This window comes from Lissotriton helveticus, chromosome 3_1 (assembly GCF_964261635.1).
Source record: "Lissotriton helveticus chromosome 3_1, aLisHel1.1, whole genome shotgun sequence".
In the NCBI taxonomy this organism is placed as follows: Eukaryota; Metazoa; Chordata; class Amphibia; order Caudata; family Salamandridae; genus Lissotriton; species Lissotriton helveticus.
In genome coordinates, this window is record NC_136061.1 from 1,876,109,331 (window position 1) to 1,876,132,246 (window position 22,916).

At 46.6% G+C, this 22,916-nt stretch overlaps 1 protein-coding gene across 10 annotated transcripts in view; it reads left to right on the top strand.

Annotated features, from left to right (window-relative positions):
- PPP6R3 (protein phosphatase 6 regulatory subunit 3) overlaps positions 1-22,916 on the top strand; it is a 1,896,334-nt gene that overhangs the window by 1,217,771 nt on the left and 655,647 nt on the right. The window lies entirely within an intron of this gene.

Sequence of the window (22,916 nt, forward strand, 5' to 3'; positions counted from 1 at the left end):
GCCGAACTATGTGTTGTTGAGTGGTGCCCCTGTGCTTTTTGTTTAAATTGTTGAGTTCCGGAAGGAACAGGCACTGTGAGGGTGGGTGCTGTTCGATTTGCACACTGACCCCTGTAAGGATATAAAGGGTAATACTTTTGGCGCAATAGTAGGTTAGGTGCTGGCAGTGAGATGGATCCACTGTTTTTCCAAGATGTGTTTGTATCATTTACCCAAAGACCAATAACTTGATTTTCTCCATAGGGTAACATTGGCTGGTTTTCACTTGAAAATTCTTCTAAGTGTCGAGTTTTTCAACTTTGAAATATTCCTTAAAAATCATCCCATCAATGAAAACGAAATTAATTACTCGCCTGTTACCAGGAGAGATCCCATTGCTGGATCTTTGCGCCCAGCACTGACCCTCAAAAGTAAATACAACTGTGATTTTCCGATAACCTGATTTTCCTCCATAGGATAACATTGCTTTTTATCAACATTTCTTCCAAGTATCTATTTTCAAAACCTTCAAATATTCTTTAAAAATCGCCTGTGTAACAAAAACGATTTCATACAACTGTTTACAGGAAATGCACCAGGGCTGGATTCAGGATCCAGCCCTGAGTAAGAAAAACATTTGTAAAGTGGTTTTATTGCATTTACTTAACTTCCCATTGAGCTCAATATTATAATTGTGTTCAAATTGTGTTGCATATTGCAGCAACTGTATCTATTGCATTTAAAAGTCTACTGCTATTTGAAAGTATTCAATTGCAACAACTCATTCTGAGAGTATTTTTATACCTACTCGTGGTTCTAAAATAAAACAATATATTTTGATATACAAAACAATTGGCCTATTGTTCAGTTGGGTGTGTGAGACCATTTGCTGACTGAGAGTGTTTAACAAATGCTTTATACTGTCCTCTGATACCGCCTTACTGCTCGACCAAGCTACCACTTTAGAGAGTAAGGTTATATCTAACTTTAGCCTCTGCCAAACCTCTGTGGACTGTGGACTCTGTGCACACTGTACCTTACTTTGGAACAGTATATACAGAGCCATTTTCTTACATGCAGTTGACTGATTTTGACCTTTTTCCCTAAGTTTGTAATGTTGTTCTTTCAGCCAGGTGTCCCTCCACTAAGACGGTATATGCTTGCCGGGGAAAGAAATTTGTAATATATTGTACAGAGAAATCAATCAACCCTCTCTCTGCTTCCCTTTCTTATGTTTTATTGTTTATTTAGACCCTTGCCCATTAGGGCTCTGCTCAGGGCACCCTGGAAGGGTATTAGTCTGCCTTCCTGAGGCTGCCAGATCAACCCTTCTTATTTAAGTCGCCCATTGTTCATAGATTCCTCAAAGGCCTTGTACATAGATTTTCACCTCCCCCCTTCATTATGCCTCAGTGCGACCTTAATTGGTTTCTCACCTTCCTTGTGTGCTCCTTTCCAACCTCTGCATAATTGCCCCCTCCGGCTGCTCTCAATAAAAACATCCTTATCTGAAAGCAACATTAGTTATAGAATACTTACCTCAGAATTACCCACAGGTGTCATTCTGGATCCGGAAAGTTTTTTCGTCAGCAATACCTCTGCGTGTCGGAAGGTGGCATCGATCGGCTCTGCGTCAGTCGTTTGCGTCGTGTCGCCGGGATGACGTCGCGGCGGCTACATAAACGCTGCCCTCGGGCGCTGACGTCAGTTCTTTATTTTTTCGCGCCAGCCAGCGCAGATCTGGGAAGAGGAGTACTTTAAGTCACTTTTTGACTGACTTTTTCTCGACTTTTGTCGACTTCTTTATTTAGTCCATCGACTCCTGGTTCATGAAGGATGCCCGGTTTCAAGGCACGCTGTCACTGTAACCGACTGATGTTGGTGATGGATCTGCACCGTGTGTTCCTCTTTTGCCTGGAGTGCAACCACGACCCAAAGTCGTGCTTAGTCTGCCGGTCGATGGCGCCAAAGACTTTGCAGGGCAAATCACCATGGGGTGACCCAGTATCCCTTAGAACCTGGGCAATACAATGTAATATCAACAACGGTTCTGTCGGGTTCAAACTGATAACTTCAATTCTGCTTAGATCGCTAGAAATTTCTTATCTTCATATAATTAATCCGGTATAAGCCCCAATCATTTAGGCTTCAACAATGCAAATCCACAATAAATTCTTGAGGGTAAACATCCGTTTTTTAATTCATCAATTACTTATTCATTGATCAATCTATATACCCCATCGATACATGATAGATACTTCATTTCTATTCATTTCATCAAAAACATAGTACAACGGCGCATTAAGAAAGACAAGTAATTACAGTGTGACATAACATGCAAAGATTGACATTCAAAGTGTACTTATTAAACAGTGAATGTGTGTGAAGATAAACAAGGAAAAAACCAATTGTTGGCCAGTTTTAACATTCATCTATATACATTCCAGTAGTTTAATTTTTTTTTGTTTTAAAACTGGAAGCACTATACTGGTCCCATCATTAAAAAAGCGTCGACGTTTCGACCCTCCGGACGCCTTTGTTGTGGGTCTAGGTCGGGTCTTCTTCAGGACATAGAATAGAGGTGTAGCGCCACAAAAAAGATATTTCTAAACTTGGACCTGCGATGCAGTGGTGTTGATAGATTTAATCAAAATCCAAGTGCTGTCTAGAGTTATTCAGACACAGGTATCATATGTCCCACAATGCTGTAGTGGCTTAAACGGAATACTCGGAGTCACTTCACTTATGCGACCTCGAGAGACAAATTCAATCCAGTTTTTTGAACTTTTTAAGCAAAGATCCGCTCCCTTACAAATCCGTAACGGCGGCGAGTTCCGCACTATTCAGCTCCTTTCGCCTCATCGACTCCTGGTTCATGAAGGATGCCCGGTTTCAAGGCACGCCGTGACTGTAACCGACTGATGTTGGTGATGGATCCGCACCGCGTGTTCCTCTTTTGCCGGGAGTGCAACCACGACCCAAAGTCGCGCTCAGTCTGCCGGTCGATGGCGCCAAAGACTTTGCAGGAGCGGTCCCGAAAGTTCGGCTTCGTACGCCCAAAGATGCATGCCATCTTTGTGTGACCTGGACCCGCAGGCGCTCCTTCGGGCCCTGCGGAACCGGTTGGGGGAGCCTAGACCTTTGCCGCTGCATGTTGACCTAATTACCCCTCCACTGGCGCCGCTTCCTCCGGCACCATTACCGCATTCAATGCTAGTTTGCCCCCCGGCCAGCTTCGACCCCGGCCTCCATCGTGATGTGGAGCCGGAACGGTGTCGCCCAACGCTGGATACGGCGCTTAGAGGGGTTTTTGTGCCCCTGTTCACTTCTGGGGTCCCTTTTCAGCCAAATTGGCACCCAGAAATGAGGACTGGGAGGGGTCAGGTGACCCTATAAATGGTCAGATGGAATCTGAGCAGGACTGGAGAGAGGAATTGGGGGCTGCCAGAGGTTCCGACACCTCTCCTGACCTTGACATGTTGTCTCCTCCTATCGTGGCTACGGAGGAGGGAGCGCCGTACACAGTGGTGTTGCGTAGGGCGGCAGAGGCTCTGTAACTTGAGCTTCCTATGGTGGCGGACACCACTAACATCCTGATGGAGGTGCTTCAACCGGCTGCGAGCTCTTCGGAGCCCCTGCTGCCGTTTAATGAGGCCCTCAACGACGTCCTTTTGGGCACATGGTCCATGCCCAACATGGGGGCTCCCTTGGACAGGAGGAACGCCACCGCCCGGCTCCGAGCGACCCCACCTTTATCTTCCAACACCCCATCCCGGAGAGCTTTGTGGTCCAAGCCTCCGCTTCCAAGAGCGCTTTCCCTGCCGCTACACCGGAAAGGGAATCCAAGAAGCTGGACCACCTTGGGAAGATTTTCTTTTCCGCCAGCCTAGGAATGCGGTCGGTTAACACTGCATGTCTCTTGAGCCGTTATTCTAACTCTGTGTGGGATTCGGTTGCGCAGGTGCTGCCTCAGTCTCCAGAGGAGGCCCGGACAGTGCTCTCCCAGGCTGTTGCCGCCGGGAGGGATGCGTGAGAAGTTGGCCTGATATATGATGTTCACTAATTCTAGTGATCACCTTGTATCAGTCCAAACAATCCTTATGGTGATTGGTCGTAAAGTCAACCGTATAGATCAGCTATCCTAGTAGCGTGGACAAAAGCAGTCTTTTAGGCTAATCTCTTTTGGCAGGTGCACTCAGGGCCTACCAGGGGCTGATGCATGTATTATGCCACCCCTGGCGGGCCATCTAAAACTGACACAACTGGCTGCATGACAGCTGGGGCAAGGTGGTGTAATCACCCTTTGCTATAGATATAGTATACCTATATCTAACCCTAAAATGGACACATATATTCCTATCAGTCACTCCTATGGAAGGCCTTATCAATCCTGAAGGCAGAGTGCTTGGAATTATGTGAGATGGTGCTCTGGCATGAGCTGAGCCCGTTTGCAGCTTGCGGAACCAAGTCCTAATAGCTGTTCCATGATAACGCTATACCATATACTCTTAAGTGCATTATCAACCTCGCGGTTAAATGCTAACTCTGGTATAACATTATCAAAACATGTCGAGTAAAGTGTCATACGATTTGGAATACTACCCCCTCGCCAATTCTTGCGACGGGGGTAGCATTCCACCCTTCTAGAGGGACACGACATGTATGTAACTGTGAACCCCGGTTAAAGTTAACTCGAGCCTTGGCATCACAAAATGGATGCTGCCACCACAGACACAAGTCTGACCTCCTGCTGCTGGGAGTCCTTCCAGCGAGGGAGGCTTGGACAAAGGGTTTCCTGCCTTGGGAGGTGCTAGCACCACCCCAGACAGGATTTTGTGTATTGGGGAGGATAGGCCTGAAAGGAATGAGACATGCCTGGGGCACACAAGGTGGCCTGTGCATACACCGGTTCAAACCAGTTGCTAGGGCATCCCTGCCCCAGCTCTGGCGGGAAACCGGACAAAGGATAGGGGGTGTAACCACCCCCCTTCCTGGTCCCACCCAGGGGAGGGACCTAGTAAGTAGTGCAGCCCCCTTTAGGAGAATAAAGGTAGGAGCTGGTCCCATTCCAGATTAGATTATCCTGAACTATTCAACAAGAAGAAACTCTGGCCTTCGACGTTCTGCTCCACAGAAGACTGAAGAATCTCCCTTGTGGGCAAGGAGTGTCCACCCTGCAACTGCAGGCACCATCAAGCGTACAGCGGCTTCACTTTGTCGTCTTCCCTCGAGGATCCAGACTTCAGAGCCCGACGAGAACCGGATTCCCAGACCTCTCCGACCTCAACCTACATCTACAGCAAAGCTGAGACCCGTGGGTGCGACGAGACACGTGGGACCGGCCATCTTGAAAGAAACTGCACTTCACTTCCAGCACGACTCCCGAGGTAAACTCGACCAAGTGCTTTGGGGAATGAGAAGCCCCAGCCCCGAGCAGCCCCTGCACCGAAGATCAGCCCTCCAGCATCCACGAGATCTGCGTGGGGCCCTTCTGCTTGTTTGCTGCTCGACGCGTTGTCTGGTCACTTGCCGGCTGGCTAGTGGCCTCCTAGACGACGAACCTTTGAATCTTTGCTGCTGGTCTGGTTACTCCAGACTGGTCCTTGCTCCCTTCCAAAAGAGGGGCACCCCGGACTCTCCTAGTCCGCACCAGACGTCTCTTCCACTCACCGCGTGGGTTGCCTTTGCCAAGGCCTGTTGAGTCCAATCCCGGATCCGACACCGCCGACAGCGAAAGCCTGCGTGGGACAGCTCGTGCCTCCATCCTGGTCGTCGAAGACACCTCCTGGTCCACGTGGCTGCAGAGTCAAGTGTCCACTCTTCACCTGATCGCGACGACAGCACCTGGTTCCTTCCTGGTTCCACACCGGTCACTGGCTAGTGACTCTGAACACTGTCCCCTCTGCTTTCAGGTCCTCTTCTTCACCGATCCACCCTTGGATCACACCGGACATCTTCCTCCTGGTCGCCTGCAGCATCTTTTCTTTCAGGCTCCATTGACTTCAACGCGAGAACCCGACACACTTTGGCACCAATGCACCCGCAGCCCGTGGGTGAGGTAACGAGAGCATTTCGGTGCTCAAGGGTAGTCTAACTGTCCTAGTGTCCAATTCCACAGTCGTTGTTGTCCTAACTAATCAGGATTGTCCGTACTCACCTTTTTCTTGAACTGCACTGTCCATAGACGTTGTTACGCATCTCGTGTGTGAGTTCACACTCTGCACACGCGTTCCGTGGGCCTCCTATTACTTACCTGAAGTTAGTGTAGCGTGGTCCCATCGATCCTACAGCCTCTGGACAGCTCCATTCCTTTTATCGACTCTCACATTCCACTTACTTAGTATATGGTTTGTCGTGCCCCTAGGGTACCATTGTAATTTTGTGCAACTTGTCGTATTTTTCGTAAGAGATTGTCATGTGCTTAGCCCTCTGACCTCATAAAGAGTTCAGAGGTGTTATTAATAAATATACTGTTTATTTTTCATAACAACCTGTGTGGTGTCCTTTCATCTGGTATTCAAGGGGTTATATTGTGGTAAAACAGCTGGCTTCACATGCCAAAAGAGTTTAGCCTAAGACTGCTTTGTCCATGCTACCATTAGGATAGCTGGTCTATAAGGTTGACTTACAACCAATCACCATAAGGGTTGTTTGGACTGATACAAGGTGATCACTAGAACTAGTGAGCATCATATATCAGGCTAACTTCTCACACTGCAGATGGAACAAATGTGTGGCATGGTGCACAGCAATGGCTGTAGATCTCTTTCTGCCCCTCTTTCTGAGGTTCTCTTGTTCCTTCTTTCTTTGGCCCAGCAGGGCTCTGCGCTGGATACTCTAAAGGGCTATCTCTGCCATTTCAGCCTTCCTTCAGCTTCCTGATCAGCCTTCTCTTTTCAAGTACCCTGTTCTAAATCGTTTCCTTAAGGGCATTATTCATCTTTTTTCCTCCTGTTCCCTTCGTAATACCTCAGTGGGATTTGAACTTGGTCGTTACCTATCGTATGTGCGCTCCCTTTGAGCCACTACATATTTGCCCACCTTCCTTCCTCCTCCGCATCCTTCAAAAGAGGGAGAGGCTCCACCATCTGGAACCATAACGTGCGCTTTCCTTCTACTTAGATCGGGCCTAACAATTCCGGGTGGACGACTAGCTCTTTGTTGGTTACGTAGGCGCAAAAAAATGTCGGGTCGTGCACAAACGGACCATCCCCAGGTGGTTCGTTCAGTGCCACAAAGCTTGCTATTCTTTGGCAAAGAAGGATCCACCAGCGGGGCTGCGCGCCCATTCCACCAGGGCGACGGCAGCTACTACTGCTTTGGGACGGGGAGTCCCTCTTAATAACATCTGTCAGGCCGCTACATGGGTATCGCTGCACATATTCACCAAACACTACTGGCTGGACAGCCAAGTCCGAAGAGATGGCTTCTTTGGCCGTTCTGTACTCCATGACTTTCTGGTGTGAACTTAGTTCGCAAACCCACCTCTGAGGTTGATATTGCTGGGGTATCTGTTTTAAGGTAAGGAATCTATAACCAACTGTTTCTTTCAGATGAACATGTTACTTACCTTCGGTAACCATATATCTATAGGAAACCTAGGTTTGTTATAGATTCCGTACCACCCCACCCATCCTCCCCGTTCTGCGAACTGACTTCTAGGGTTAAGAGCATCCTTTCAGGGCCCTAGTTTTGTCCACCAGTGGGCAGTGTCATGCATGGCTCTGCGCTTCCGTTGTGGAAAGTCCTGTACAGAACTGACGTCTGTGCGCGAGGGCGGCCTCTTTGTAGCTAGCGCGATGTCATGACCATGACGACGGACGCAGAGTCAACCTACGCCACCTTCTGACGCGCAGGGGTACTGCTGAAGAAAAACTTTCCATATCCACACTGACCCCTTGAGGTACTTCTAAGGTGAGGAATCTATAACTCACCTAGGTTTCTTACAGCTATATCGTTACCGAAAGTAAGTAACTTGTTCATCAAAGAAACTTGCCTTTTTAATCACTAGTACTTCACTTGGAAGAGTCAGTGAAATTCAGGCATTAACCCTTGAGGAACCTTTCTTTCCACTACACAGAAACAAAGTAGTACTTCAAACAAATCCTAAATTCCTACCAAAGGTTTTTTCCAATTTTCACATTAATCTATCCATTGACTTACCTCTGTTTTTCCCACAACCAGACTGTTGCTGGAAGGGCATTACACACTTCAGATGTCAAAAGGGCCCTAATGTATTATATTGCCAGAAGTAAATCTTTTAGGAAAACAAAGCAATTGTTTGCCTTCGTACCTCCTCATATGGAAGAGACCATTTCAAAATCAGGCATTTCAGAATGGATAGTTAAATGCATCCAAAATTGTTATGCAAAAGCTAAAAGCCTTTTACCTGTTACTCCTAAAGCTCACTCCACTAGGAAAATAGGAGCTTCCATGCCTATTTATTATTTGCAGGGTTGCACATGTGTATCTTTTGGTGGCACTTTATAACTTTCATTGAGCTTAGATTTTCAAGGTCAAAAAGGCCCACTTGGGCATAATTAATTTAACATCTAGCACCGTTAATGACTTGTGTAGGCAATGCATAGATGGAAATATTCACTTGTGAAAATGGTTTTTATTTGATGAACCCTAAAAGTGTATATTTTATCATATGTTTAACGCCTTTTACTATTTTAGTCGTATATTGCTGTTAACGGGTATTAACAGTTTTTGCACCTATTTAAAATTATTTTTTTAGGATGCATGTTTATTGATATTTTATCAAGCTGTTTTTTAAATGTATTTAAAATTTATTAATTCAGTTATTCAAATTGTGCTGATGTATCTTTCGACTTTTGTATGTATGAATGGCTTAGTCACGAGTTACTTGCACTGTCACTTTAAATGTTAGCAAAGTAAGATGAAGCGCGTTATGTGATCAAGGTCTTTGGAAGACAGAAACACGTTATGGCGGTTGGTGTAGGGCACATTATTAAATAAAAAATAGCACCAGCAAATCGGGTCCGCATTGTCTGTCTCCCGTGACAAGGGAGTAATTTGGAATCTATCTGTCTCTCATCTATCTATCTCTGTATCTATCTATCTATCTCTGTATCTATCTATCTCTCCCTCTCTCTCAGACAATCGCTCCTCGTAACTGCTTGTGGCCCCGCGAGAGGTTGCGCAAACTCCGGCCGAGCTTGCCGGTAAATTAATCCACAAAGTTCCAAAAGTAATTGCGCTCTAAGTAACAAAGGCACGCCAGGCGGTCCATAATCCAAGGGTGTTTATTCACCTACTCCAACATGTTCATCACGTGATCAAGGCTTCCTGTAAGCCGAAACATGTTGGAGTAGGTGAATAAACACCCTTGGATTATGGACTGCCTGGCGTGCCTTTGTTCATGAGAGTGCAATTACTTTTGGAACTTTGTGGATATATATATATACATATATATATATATATACATATATATATATATATATATATATCATGCGTACATTCTCGCACACCTACGGCAACACAATCTGAAGACTGCGTCGAGGATCGTGTTGACTATTATGAAGAGGAAGAGGAGGAGTCCCACAGCCTTGTGACTCGAATAAAACCTCTTTGAAGAAAAGCAACTTGTAATATCCAAGCCCAACACTAGATTGCGGACTTATGCAAATCATGTGAATCTACAGCACTACATGCCAAGAACAGATGCATACAGGGTAAGTAACATAATCCTTTTCAAACTCACATCTCTCACACAGCCTGAATTCAGAAAATTGGTGTCTTTTTAAAAAAAAAAAAAATGTCAAGGTTTTTTTTACCATCCCTTTACTATCATCTTTTTTCTAAAAGTCTGAGCCGCCTCTGGTTCTACATGTAAAGCACATTTCTTACTGCTTCTGTACCAGCAAGATGAAAGCATGATTAACGGTGGATGATACTACGTCCACTAGCTTAGACAATACATTGGACTCCTAATTTCCGATAGAGATTTCTAACTTCAGAATTCTCACCTTAGGATATTCCCCAGGCGTCAGACTGGATCTGGGAAATCTAAATCGAGCAGCTCTGCATCAACTTGATCCTCATAAGAAATTACATATGCTGTGCCTATATAGGCACTACCCTGGACAACGGACATTCTTTCCTTACGCACCCCCAGCACAGATCCGGAGAGGTGCCTTGACCACTTTTTCTACACTTCTGGTGATTCTTTCAGAATTTTACTCCCAGTGTGTAAGGGATTTGTCCCACCAACAAATCCTCAGGATTTAAACCGTGTCAGGAATGTTGCAACAAGCACGCAAGGAAGTTCCTAGTGGCATGGCAGAAGGTGGCTCTATGCTGATCCCATTGGAAGTCTTGAGCCTGTAATCAGAACCTATTCCGCAGACGATCGTCATCCAACTTCAAGCACAAGACGAAATCATAGCATTCTCCGTCTTCTCCTACCAAGCGTCCTGCTTCTAGGCCACACTCCGGCACTCCACAGACAGAGCAGATAGCTGGGCCCACTTCACGATTCCCTGAATTCCCTGGTACTGGAGCGACCCCTGTCCAACTTGAGGAATGATATACACCAGGTACTACATCTTTGGGCCAGTGGCTCCCTCTGGCATGCCCTCGGGCTCCTCTGAAGTGAGAGAAACCCCTGCTAGGTTTCTGCCATCTGGGCCCCCAGAGCCAGCCAGTCCCTCTGTGTTCGCTCCTGGATCTGGACTGGTGTGGACATAGTCAGTTCTCTCTGCGGCGTTTGCCTATCGCTACCGGAAGACAATCCTGTCCTCCTCTTGACTTAAAAACCGCACCATCTCAAAACGGCTCAAAACCGGGTTCATGGGACTGTCAATTCACCCTGGACTTGCCACCCTTGAACAGACCCACCTTCCTAGAGGGGGGTGATAAAGAATAGGGCTGTGGACTTCAGGAGGATGATTTCTACCATGAGGAAAACTGGTATGAGGAGCTGGGCAACGCTAGTGGTCTGGGCACCTCACCAGACTCTGGTCTGGTTTCTTCTCCTGACCCTGCCATTGAGAAAGGAGCGTCTTTCGTTGTGGTGATCGTAAGGGCTGCTAATTTCCTTTACCTACAGCTACCTTCTGTTGAGGTAAAGAACGTCTTGACAGGTGCTTCAACCTGGGGTACAGTCTGCAGTGCCCCTGCTCTCCTTTGATGAAGCCTTCACTGACATTTTTCTGGAGGCCTTGGCTGAACCCTGTATGTGGACTCTGGCACACAGAAAGATTGGCCATTATCACCTCACTGCCACCAGAGGCCCAGTCTTCTTGATCCAGTATCCCTCTCCTGAGAGCCTAGTGGTGCCGGCCTCAATAGCCAAAATGTAGCTTAAGTGCATTCCCTAGCACTCCACCATATGGGGACTCATAGCGGCAGGATACCTTTGGGAAGAGGGTCTTTCCTTCCACCAGCCTGGCATTGAGGTAAGTGAGCATTGCATGCCTCGTGGGTTGATGTACTTCTTTCGGGACTCTGATAGATGGCAGAGGCACAGCAAAATTATCCAGTATTGGATCTTTCATAAATTCACATGCTTAAATCATCCCCGCCGTCTAGGTGGGAGTCTCACGATAAAATTATAATAGTAGTAATTCATATCATAGACAACAATGCATTGCACAGCCACTGCTGTAGCGCATCCATATCCTTTTGTAAAATGAACCAAAGTTGAAATACAGCCAATCAGACATCAACTCCCTCTAGAACACTCCACAGAGGCAAGACCCTCAGATTTTCTACTGCACGTCCTTGACAGGGAGTCTCCCTGACCTCTGCTCAGTTTTTGCTCTATCTTGAATTTCTGTGATTTCATAATGTCAGAATCTTCTAGGAAAGGACTCTTAAGGCCTTGTGGGCCATGTGGTAAGAAAAGGCTGCCTGTTGAAGATCCCCACAAGGATTGTATTTACTGCCTGTACAGTCTTCACCAGGTAAAGGACTGTAGAATCTGCAGAACTTTCTTCTAAGACTCTAAAAGACAGGGAAGACATTTCTTAACTGGTTGGAAAGGCTAACCTCTAAATCCTCTGTTCTAGCTGATGAGGAAGGCAGTATTAGTACCCAGGTGTCAGTCCAGCTTTCTAAGAAAAGGGACAAATCTGTGGATTCTCATAAGGGACATAAAGCTTCAAGAAGACCTAGCAGGAGTCTGAGCCTTCTACCTCTAAAAAAGGGAAGCTTCCATTCACTTCTGAGGAAACATCTGCCTCAAACCCCCTCAAAAACTGCATATAGGCAAGCTAAGGCTCAGTCAAAGTCTGTAAAGACTTCGTCATTGAAAAAGACATTCAACAGAAGCTTGACGAAGGTTTTGGCATTCTCTACGGTGGTACCAACGATGACACCGCCACAATCGTCGGTGTCTCTACCGTCTACGAGGCCTTCATCGTTGACGATACCTCCATTGATGACACCGCCACTTTCGTCTACTTCTTCATAGACAGTAGTTATGCCGTCAACGGCATCATCGATGACGACACTCGCAGACTACTGTGTTCTCTAAATCGACGGTATCTGTTTCACCGTCGTCTCCTCCAGCACAGAGGCCTTCTACATTGCATTTCACACCGATTTTGTCATCCAGATTCTCGTTGACGATCCCGTTGTCGAGAGGTTTTCATCAGGATCCATCTTGCATTTCCCCTTTTCCTCCTAGTCAATTTTTGGAGGAATCTGAAGATGATGGGTTGTTTAGTCCGGCCCACAGCCCTTCTCAACTCCATGTAACATTTCAGGAAGAGGAGAATGAAGATTAGTATTATGGCTCACAATATCAATCCATGGAGAGGTCACAGGTTTTTATGCGATGCCAGGAAGCAATGATACAACTGCCTCTTGCTTTGGTGCAGGATCTAACAGCTATGTTGCACGAATACAATACACGTTTCCCTACGGCAGCAGGAACTGTGGAAAAAGGAAAGGTCTCTTCTGCCTGTTTTGGACTATGGAGCAGTTACAGTGCCCCTTGCTGAGTCACAAGATTCTGTACCTGTGCCACAAGATCAGGTTCCACATGATGTTGATGCTGAAAAAGGCGAAATTCCGAAAACTGCAACTATTATAGACCAGTGGGAAGATTATCTAATTGCTACTCCTTCTCCGCAAGCTCCTCAAGCGGTTGACTCTCCACCTGAAGATATTGGGGGCATCCTTTCTGTAATGGAAAGAGCGACAAATTGTTTTCACTTACCAATGCCTGTGACAGTCTGTTTTTTGCATGCTTTTAAAGATCAGAATAGGAAATCTGTATGCGCAGTTCCCATTATAGATCATATTTGGGAGGAAGGAATAAAAATCATGAAAACGCCATATTCGGTTCCAGCAATCCTTCCCAGGATTTATAAAAAATATAAAGTCCTTGACTATGCACCAGCATGCTTAGTTGGGCATCCTAGGCCAGATTCTGTAATTACCCTGGCTGCACAACAAAGATCATGGAATCCCTTTGAACCCATTACCGCTCCACCTGATAAGGATGGAAGACGTTTATATAACATTGGGAAGAGGTTCACTACCATTGCTGGTGCATCAGTGCGTGCTGCCAATTCCCTAGCAATCCTAGGACGATATGACCGCCAAATGTGGTCGGATGTGGCATCAGATCTCAGAATTGTAACTGGACGATAAAAAACAGGAGGCAAGAAAGATTATGCTCGAAGGTGCTCCTTTTCAATTCATAGTTCTCCTGTTTGGTCTTCGTTGAGCCCCAAGAGTGTTCACCAAGTGTCTAGCTCCAATTGCTGCTCATCTCTGGCTTCAAGGTCTGCAACTGTTTCCTTACCTTGATGAGTGGCTAGTGAAAGCACCGTCTTTTAAGCAGGCCTCAAAGACAACTTCAATCTGCTTACTAATGTTTCGTTCCCTGGGGCTGGCACTCAATCATCGGAAATCAGTTCTGCAACTGTCTCAGAAGACTGTTCTCCTCGGATAATCCTAGACACCGTCCAAGACAAGGCATGGCATTCTTATCTACAGAAAGGCAAGCACACCTTATTTCTCTGGCGACCAGGCTAACCAGAAAAAAGTTTGCTTCTCTGCGACTGATAAAATCTCTGATCAGCATGATGTCCTCAGCAATTCTAATGGGACCTTATGCACGCCTCAGAATGAGACCATTACTGGGGGAGCTAGACAATCAATGGCCCCAAGTAACCGGATCGTTCGACCTAGAGCAGATCACGCCTGTCATGAAAAAGCTCTTCTCTGGTGGCAGTCCTCCAGGAATCTCTCGACAGAGCTAACTTTCCATTCTCTGATACAATTTGTCCTCAATATGGATGCTTTTCTAGAAGGCTTGGGGAGCACACATTCAAGACCTTCGGTTAAGAGGCAAGTGGTCCAAGGCGCTTTCAAGGATGCACATCAGTTTTCTAGAGTTATGAGCCATTTTCCAAGCTTTACAGGCATTCCTTCCAAGAATATGGGGTGCTTAGGTTGTTAAAAGGTTAGATAAATCTACATGCATGCATTACCTCAACAAACAAGGAGGCACACGCTCCCATATCCTATTGCTGGAAGCACAGGAAATCTGTAAATGGGTTCTCTCACACCACAGCTCTATCAAGGTGGAACATTTTTCTGGGGTGAACAGTCTGGCAGATATGCTAAGCAGAACTTCCAAATCCTGACACAATTGGAGCTATATCAGACAATTCTCGATTTCATCTTCCAGAGAAGGGGCAAGTCCAACTTGGATCGCCTCACCTTCAGAATGAACCAGGAGTGCCAGTTCGCCAGCTGGGAACCAGAAAGAGGATCATGGGGAAACACTTTTCTGATAAGGTGGTCGGGGATCTTCGCTTATGCCCGTCCCCCTTATCCCTCACTACCAAGGCTTCTGGTGAAAATGAAAAGGGAGCCATGTTGTCTGATCGTTTTTGCTCCGCGTTGGCCATGCAAACATTGGTTCACGAAGTTACTTCTGCTCTCAGAATGCAAACCTTATCACCTTCTGGTATCATTGTTCGTTTTTTCTTTACTTTTACCCTGATTTTAATTGGCAGCATTTTTGGGACTCTCCCCTCACTTGCACCATAATAGTTTGAGCACCGCTGCTTGAGCGGGCCCGGTTCCGGGGTGGCTGAGGGTTTCTCGTGGTTACCTAGCGGGCGCCATCTTGGGAAGGGCTTTGACGCTCTTTCAGCGCCATCTTGAGTGTCCTGGAGGGTCGCTTTGCTCCTCACCTGGAGGGACTACTTAAACCAGCCCTCCGAGCGCAGCGGGATCGCGCAGCGGGTCGGCCTCCGCTTTGCCGGAGTCGTGCCAGAGTCCTGCCCGTCAGCGTCCCGGTAGCGGACGGGGCTGGACGGTAGGGTGTCCTTTCTGTGCTGCTCTATAGATATGATTAGCTATACCTCGGCAGACTTACTTGCCTTACGCCTTCCTTGCGGTCGATGTCATTATATCTTCCCTGGTGGTCGGGCCTCTAGGAAAGGTTGTTCGGTTTGCGGTTGGTGTGTCTCGGTGTCTACTGGAACCGCGTTGGGCAATATCCCTGCTCCTTTTCTATGTCTTCTTCTTAACACCAGATCTCTGAACTGTCATTCTCTTGATATCTGGAATTTATTACAGAATTCCAATATATCATGTTTATTTCTCACAGAGACCTGGCTAAGTGATTGCTCCGCACCTGATTTAGCCAACGCCATCCCTCCGGAATACAACATCTTCAGGAGGGACAGAATATCAGGCAGAGGAGGAGGAGTAGCACTTGTTGTAAATAAAAACATTCCCTGCTCAACCTTTCCAGGAGAGAACATTCAGGGATGTGAAGCCCTCGGTTTCACTCTTCATCTTTCTCCCCTTCAGGCCTGTACTGGGATTCTTTTGTATAGAACCCCGGGACCTGTGGGGCTTTTTTTGATGAACTACAAGTAGCTCTTTCAGTTCCCTGTCTTAGATCCGAGCATTGTATTCTTCTTGGGGATCTTAATGTTCATATGGATAATATACTTGACCCCGATGCAATGAAACTTAGTGACATCACAGCCCCATTAGGATTGTTTCCGTTCCTGCAAGGACCGACACACAATAAATGCCATACTCTGGATCAGGTCTTTTCAACGAAAGCTATTACTATAACTTCCATACAACCAGTACTGTGGTCTGATCATTTCTTGATTTCCTTTTCCGTGCCTGCCACCGCTCTTACTCGGGTGAGAGAATCAATAGATGCCACGCGGACTTCGCGCCCTTTCCATCTACTTTCGGTGGATATGCTATTTGAGACTCTCACCACCTTCCCATGTCCTCTTTTGGGCAATTTGGAAGAGAATCTTGTTCTCTTCCACAAAAGGCTTATAACCAGTTTTGAGACCTTAATCCCCGAAAAAAAGTCTAAATTAGGTGAACGTAGAGCGTCGGCCCCATGGTTCACTCCCCAGTTAAAGATGCAACGGCAGGGATGTAAAAGGGCCGAGAGAGTCTGGAGACGGGCCTATGATCCGACTGAAAAATTGAAACTTCAAGCGATAACTAAAGCCTACCATCAGTCGATCTGGAATGAAAAAAAGGCTTACTTTGAGCGTCGAATTGATGAGGCAGAAAATGGTTGTAAATAAATTTTTAAAGTTGTTCAGGACTTTACCTCTCCAGCCATTTGCACTCCATCTCATACTCATTCAGAAGTATGGATAAAACAACTTGCAATCTTCTTTGTCAGTAAAATCACAACCATTCAAGCCTCTTTCCCACTTCAGCTCACAGTTGGTTTCCAGTCCTTCATCCCTCTTTTCATTTATGGAGGGTCAAGGCCCTTTTCTCTCAGAATTTCCCCATCTGTGTCTTGATATTTCTCTCGAGCTTCTGTCAAGTTTGAAATCAGGCTCTCCTCTTGATCCGTGCCCGGCTAAACATCTGGGGAAGGTGGCACCTGCCTTAAACGCCCTGCTGAACCCCCTTCTGAACTCCTCCCTGTCAACAGGTGTGGTTCCGCAGGCATGGAAACATGCTATGATCCTACCATTGATCAAGAAACCTCCCTTAGACCCCCTCATCCATGCCAACTATAGGCCTATTTCCCTTCTCCCTGCTCTGGCGAAAGTGGCCGAGAGATTCGCACATCGGACGATTTCCAATTTCATCGAAGGAAACGATCTGCTGCATGCCACGCAATCTGGGTTCCGTGCAAATTATAGCACGGAGTCGGCTCTTCTCGAGGTCACAGATGCCATCAGGGAAGTACTCGACTCTGGGGGAAGAGCCATGTGGGTAATGCTTGACTTGTCGGCGGCTTTCGACACCGTTCCTCATGATCGCCTCCTTGCAAGACTCTGGGAGTGCGGCCTTCGGGGAACGGTGTGGAATTGGCTTAAATCATTTCTGGCCGACCGCCGGCAAACGATCTGGGCGCCCCCTTTCTCCGCTGATATGGCTCCGCTAGAGGTGGGGGTCCCTCAGGGTTCCATTCTCAGCCCCATGCTGTTTAACATCTTTATGGCCCCTCTGGCGGTAGTCGCGGAGTCCTTTGGCGCCCAGATCGTATCTTACGCCGATGACACCCAGCTCCTATTCACTTGTGATAGGGGCGGGTCATTCGACGGCATACAGGTCAGGGATTGCCTTGGTGCGGTCTTTGAGTGGTTCAGGTGTAATGGCTTAAAGTGCAATTCCGATAAGTCGGAACTGCTCTTTTTTGGATGCGCCCTTGAACCAGACTGGAAATCTTGGTGGCCATTAGATATGTTTCCCCCTGACAATGTGTCTCTCAAGGCTAAAAACTTGGGAGTGATTGTGGACAGTGAACTGTCCTTTGGGCCACATATTTCGTGCCTTTCAGGTAAATGCTTTGGCATTTTACGGATGCTGAGGAAGTTCCTTCCTTTAGTGTCCTTTCAGCATAGGAAGATAATTGTTCAGGCCTTGATTGGATCTCGACTGGACTATGCAAACGTTCTCTTCTTGGGTCTACCAAAATATCTTTTGACCCGTTAGCACGGGCTGCCGAGTTCTGGACTACTTGCAAACTATGGGCTCCCGAGAAGAGCAGGTGCCACTGTCCTTCTGAACACCTTGCACTGGTTACCAATCGCAAAGAGAATTCTTTTCAAGAGCCTGACTTTTACCTTCAAAGCTCTACAAGGCACTGGCCCCAAGTACATAGGGAAACGTCTTTCTCGATATGTACCTAGCAGGACTTTGAGATCATCTTGTTTATCCAAGATGACAGTCCCAGCTATCAGGCGTGCAAGGATGGGAGGCCGGTCATTCCGCTATCTAGCTCCGAAGGCTTGGAATGAACTACCTCTCTCCCTTAGACAGGCTCCCAGTCTTCTTGTTTTTAGAAAAGATCTTAAAACGTGGCTCTTTACCAAATAATTTCTTTTCCTTTCTTCTGTCTGCAGTTTAGCTGTTATGTTGTTGTTTTACCTGCTGATACTCTTCGCCAAAGCGCCGGGATGCTCCTTGGAGTAGCCGAGCGCTATAGAAGAAATAAATTAACATAACATAACATAACATTGATCGGAATCTCTTTTCCTTGCGGTTGTCCCTGCCATTAAAAAAGCAAGGGTAGGGGGGCGTTCTTTTAAACGTTTGGCGCCTCAGCTTTGGAACACTCTTCCTTTGTCACTTCGTAGTACTTCTAATCTGTTGACCTTCCGGAAGGATTTGAAGACGTGGCTTTTAAGCCAGTGATCTACTAGCACTTTTTCTTCTCTGAGCCTGCCCTTTGCAGTTTGTTGTGGGTAAGAAAGCGCCGCGACACTCTTCGGGGTAGCCGAGCGCTATAAAAGACACCCATAACATAACATTGATGCTGTTTGGCAATGAGCAAGGCCCAGATTCTCCATAGTCACTACTGCTGCGTGCATGGTTACTGAACTCAATGAATTTAAGGGCGTAGACCTACCACAAGACTGTAGAGACATTGTATCTAAAGCAAGGGATTCTCTACTATTAAAACTTAGTCTCAAATGGAAGCGTTTCTGTTAATGGTGTCCTCAAAACATGAACCCATTTGAATCTTCTCTAGATAAAGTTTTGGCTCATCTTCTCTCTCAGGCCTAATGTATACTTCTTTTAAATTACATCTTGCCGCTATTTCTTGTTGTTGTTAAAACTTTATTTTGGCCTCTCTGGTCATAAAAGTGCATAGGAAAATCTTCAAACATTTACACAGATTATTCAGTAATTACACTCCCAAGATTTATGCACAGTTAACACCACTGACAGCCACATAACACATTTCATTTATAAAAGCGGTCATTACAATGCACTAAAAGTATTTTTCCAATTGATCCTCCCCTATATTTACTTTAAAAACCCTCTCCTAATGTACCACATAGCATTTAAAAAACGAGAAACCACGAATCCAATTGGAGGATCAGTATCATATTTTAAAACTCTAAATGCCTTTGCACAACGGACAAACCCTAAGTTTTTACATATTTGGATCATCCAGCGTTTGCGAGGCGAAACATAAGCAGGGCAAAAAAACAACACATGAATTTCAGATTCAACCATTGAGTTACAAGTGGGGCACACACTTGAGTTCTTGGGAGCCCATGAACTGGTGTGCGCTGCCAATGGTAAATTCCCCGATCTAAATTGCAAATACAGTTTCCTAGCCATAGGAGGGTAGATTACATCCAAAAAGGGTTCCTTCATATACACCTTTTATTTGTAGAAATTTCATCTCCAGCCTGCCCTCTTTGGCACTTTCCTGGAGAGACACCAGGTTGGATTGCCTGTAATGTTTTACCAGGTTCGTCATATAGTACAGGATAGCTCTGGAGATGACCATAGCTCTGACCTTCCAAGCCTAGTTGAAAGGTTCCTAATATGGGCCAGCCACAGTATTTTGCTTGGGTTAAGTATGGAGAGGCGCTCCTTTAGCTCGACTTTATAGGAGGACATCTCTGGAGTTGCCCATACCCGCCGTCAAAAGGTCAAAGGCCTAAGGGCAATCTCTTCATCAATTGGCCTCATGCCCAAGTCCATACGGAGGGGAACTAGTGGGGTGCTGCGTGGAAGGCCTGTAAGCTCTCATAAAGTTGTTTTCCAGATTCACGAGGTCCATGGTAGAACTATGTCCACAAAGCTCCGCCCCATACAATGTAGCCCCTCTCGCTTGGGCCTTAAATATCTCCACCACAGGGGCTGCTGGGTTGAATGCAGATGTTCTAAACAGTTTCATGATCCTAACTGTTGTCTGGGTTAGCCTTAGCTTTGCTTTGGCCATCTGTGGGCCCCACCCAAATTTCTCAGATAGTGTAATACCCAGATAATCGAATATCCTCACTTTATCGAGGAGGGCACCATTAAGAGAGGGGTTTAGGTGCGTGCTCTTTGGAGGGTTAAAGACCATGAATTTGGTTTTAGATAAATTAATCTCCAAACCTCTCGCATTACAAAACTGTGCAAACCCATCCAGGATGAGTTGAATACCTAGAGGTGACTTGGACAATAGCACGGTATCGTCCGCAAACATCAACGCAGGTATCTTCCCTGTAGCAAGCTTTGGGGCATCAGTATCTTTTAAGTTGTTTACAAAGCTATGAGCCCATTGATATAGAGACAAACTAATGTGGGGGCTAAAACGCAGCCCTGCCTCTCCCCCTTTTTGACAGGAAAGTGTGAAGAGAGTTCCTCATATTTTCCACATCTGACTTGTGCATAATTGTCAGTGTGTAACATCACTAACACATTGAGGCGATAAGGAGGAATCCCAAGATCGCTAAGCACCTCCCAAAGCTGCTTCCTAGGTACAAGATCGAAGGCCGACTTCAGATCAACAAATATAAGATAGAGGCTGCCACCCTCCATCTTCACCGTTTTCCAGAAAAGTAGCGGTCATCTAAATATCTGGTTCATAGTTGACATGTTTGATCTGAGGACTCAAGATTTCCTGCCCCTCCATCCACTCCTGTATATGGGCAATTAAAACCCTGTCCATCAGTTTTTGAGTGTTATTGATTAAGCTGATGGGTCTATAGTTAGAGGTTAGAAGGGGGCAGCCCTTTTTAGGGCTCGCTGGTACTGCATCCGAAGGATGCGTCCAGCTGGAGCCTTTTAGTTGCCTGACTCGGGGGAATGAGGGACAAAAGGGTGTTACGAGCGTTTCTACCAGATTTGGGTGCGCGAACGCGCACGTTGCGTCCCGCGCCGTGCACATGCGCGCGCATATACACAGACAGACACTCGCTCACACACACCCCCTCCCCCCCACAGTCACACACACACACTCACACACATACACAGCCCCTTCGCCGCACGCGCGCGCACACACACATGCCCCCCGCCCTCGCAGCTCAGCAACAAGGCGAAGCCCCACTCACCGGCTTCCTTGGTGCGGCGGCTCTCCTCGGCAGCTGCAGGGCCCGGCAGCAGGACTCTTCCTCCCTCCTTCGGCACCAGGGCGCAGGGTAGGCTCCTGCCTGCTCCGGTGCTCAAAACAGCCGCGGCTCTTCCGTGGGAGGCGGGGTAGGCTCCCGCCCTCCTACTTCCTGTTTCCGGTTGTCCCGCCCGGCCTGCCTGACTTCCTGTTCGCAGGCCGGCGGCGTGAGCTCTGGACGGACTGCAGCACGCGCTCTCGCGAAGATTTCCCTGCCCTCGCAGTTGTTGTAAGGTAAGAGAAAACTGCAATCCGAGTGCTCGGCCTTTCTCTTTAAGGCCTGCTAAACGAAGTGTCTTGCCTTTGCCGGTTGAGCTGTGAGTTCCCCCGGGAGGCAGGACACCGGATCCAGCCTTCGTCGAATTTGGATGATGCAAGTGGAGCTTTGCTGTGTGCGGTTCAAGTAGAATCCAGTCCGTGTTTTGTAGCTCACTTTCATTCATCCAGGACAGCAGAAGCCGGTTAAACAGTTCTTCGATCTAGCTATGGGGGCGGGTTGCGAGAATACTATTTATTTTTTAAATGAAGCCTGAGGGAGTATACTCTTATAAAAAAAACATCAGGGACACCTATTTTAATATAGAAAACTGTAAATATCTATTTTATTTGTGTCTCCATAAGACATTATCCAACAGTCGTCGAGACGTTCCACAGCCAAACCGTTTTTTGCAAGTTGTCGCTTCCTCAGGCTTAAGTAGGAAAGTTGGCGTATGACAATTTCCAGCTAAGTTCACAATAAAAAATTGAAATATGAAAATGTGTAGGCAAACAAACACCACTGGTAGCAAAAAAACAATCGTGAACTATTTTAGTAAGTCTACAGCACCTAAAGATCGTTATTTTAATTCCTCCACACGTTTGTGATTTTTAAATCTCTTTGCTAAAATATTTATTTTTCATCACGGACATCTGCTTTCGTGTGGAAAGAATTCTGAGTGATGTAGTCTTGTTGAGCTCCCGTTAAATGAATGAGATAGCAATGATATGTAGGTAAAAGTTCTAGACTGAGTGAGGCAAACACCTAGGGAATTTTGGTGGTGTGGTGGTGGGTGGAGGGAGGGAGCGTGGGGGAGCTCAGGCATGCGATTTGAATTACCAGAAAGTTGCAGGTTTTCATGCAGGTGCAAATAACTTCACTGTGACAAGTTGGTATAAAACTCCATGGCGATAAAACTAAATAACATCAGGATTTCAAAATGGGATAACATCATGGTTGCGTCTGATTAACCCGAAGGTCGCTTACTTGGTTTATCCTGTGCTCAAAGGTTCATATGGTGGCAGGATGGAATAATATCTTTCTTGCAGTTGTAAAGAGTATTACAGTCACAGATGTAGATAACCGATGGCCGACAGGTTCAACTAGCCCAGAGCTCTGTCTGCGAAAATCCTCAGTGTCAATATTGTGGAGAAGTGTGGCTCAGGGGTTAGAGGGGCTCAGGGGTTAGAGGCAGCAGACCCGGAAGCTGAGATCGGTCCTGGACCAGGGTTCAATTCCCCGCCTCGGCGGGACTTGGGCTAAAAATTCCACGGACTCGATAATTCTCGCTCCGGTGCCTCCTCGACTCACGGGTTCACACTCTGCGACTCTGGACAATAGCTTGCTTAA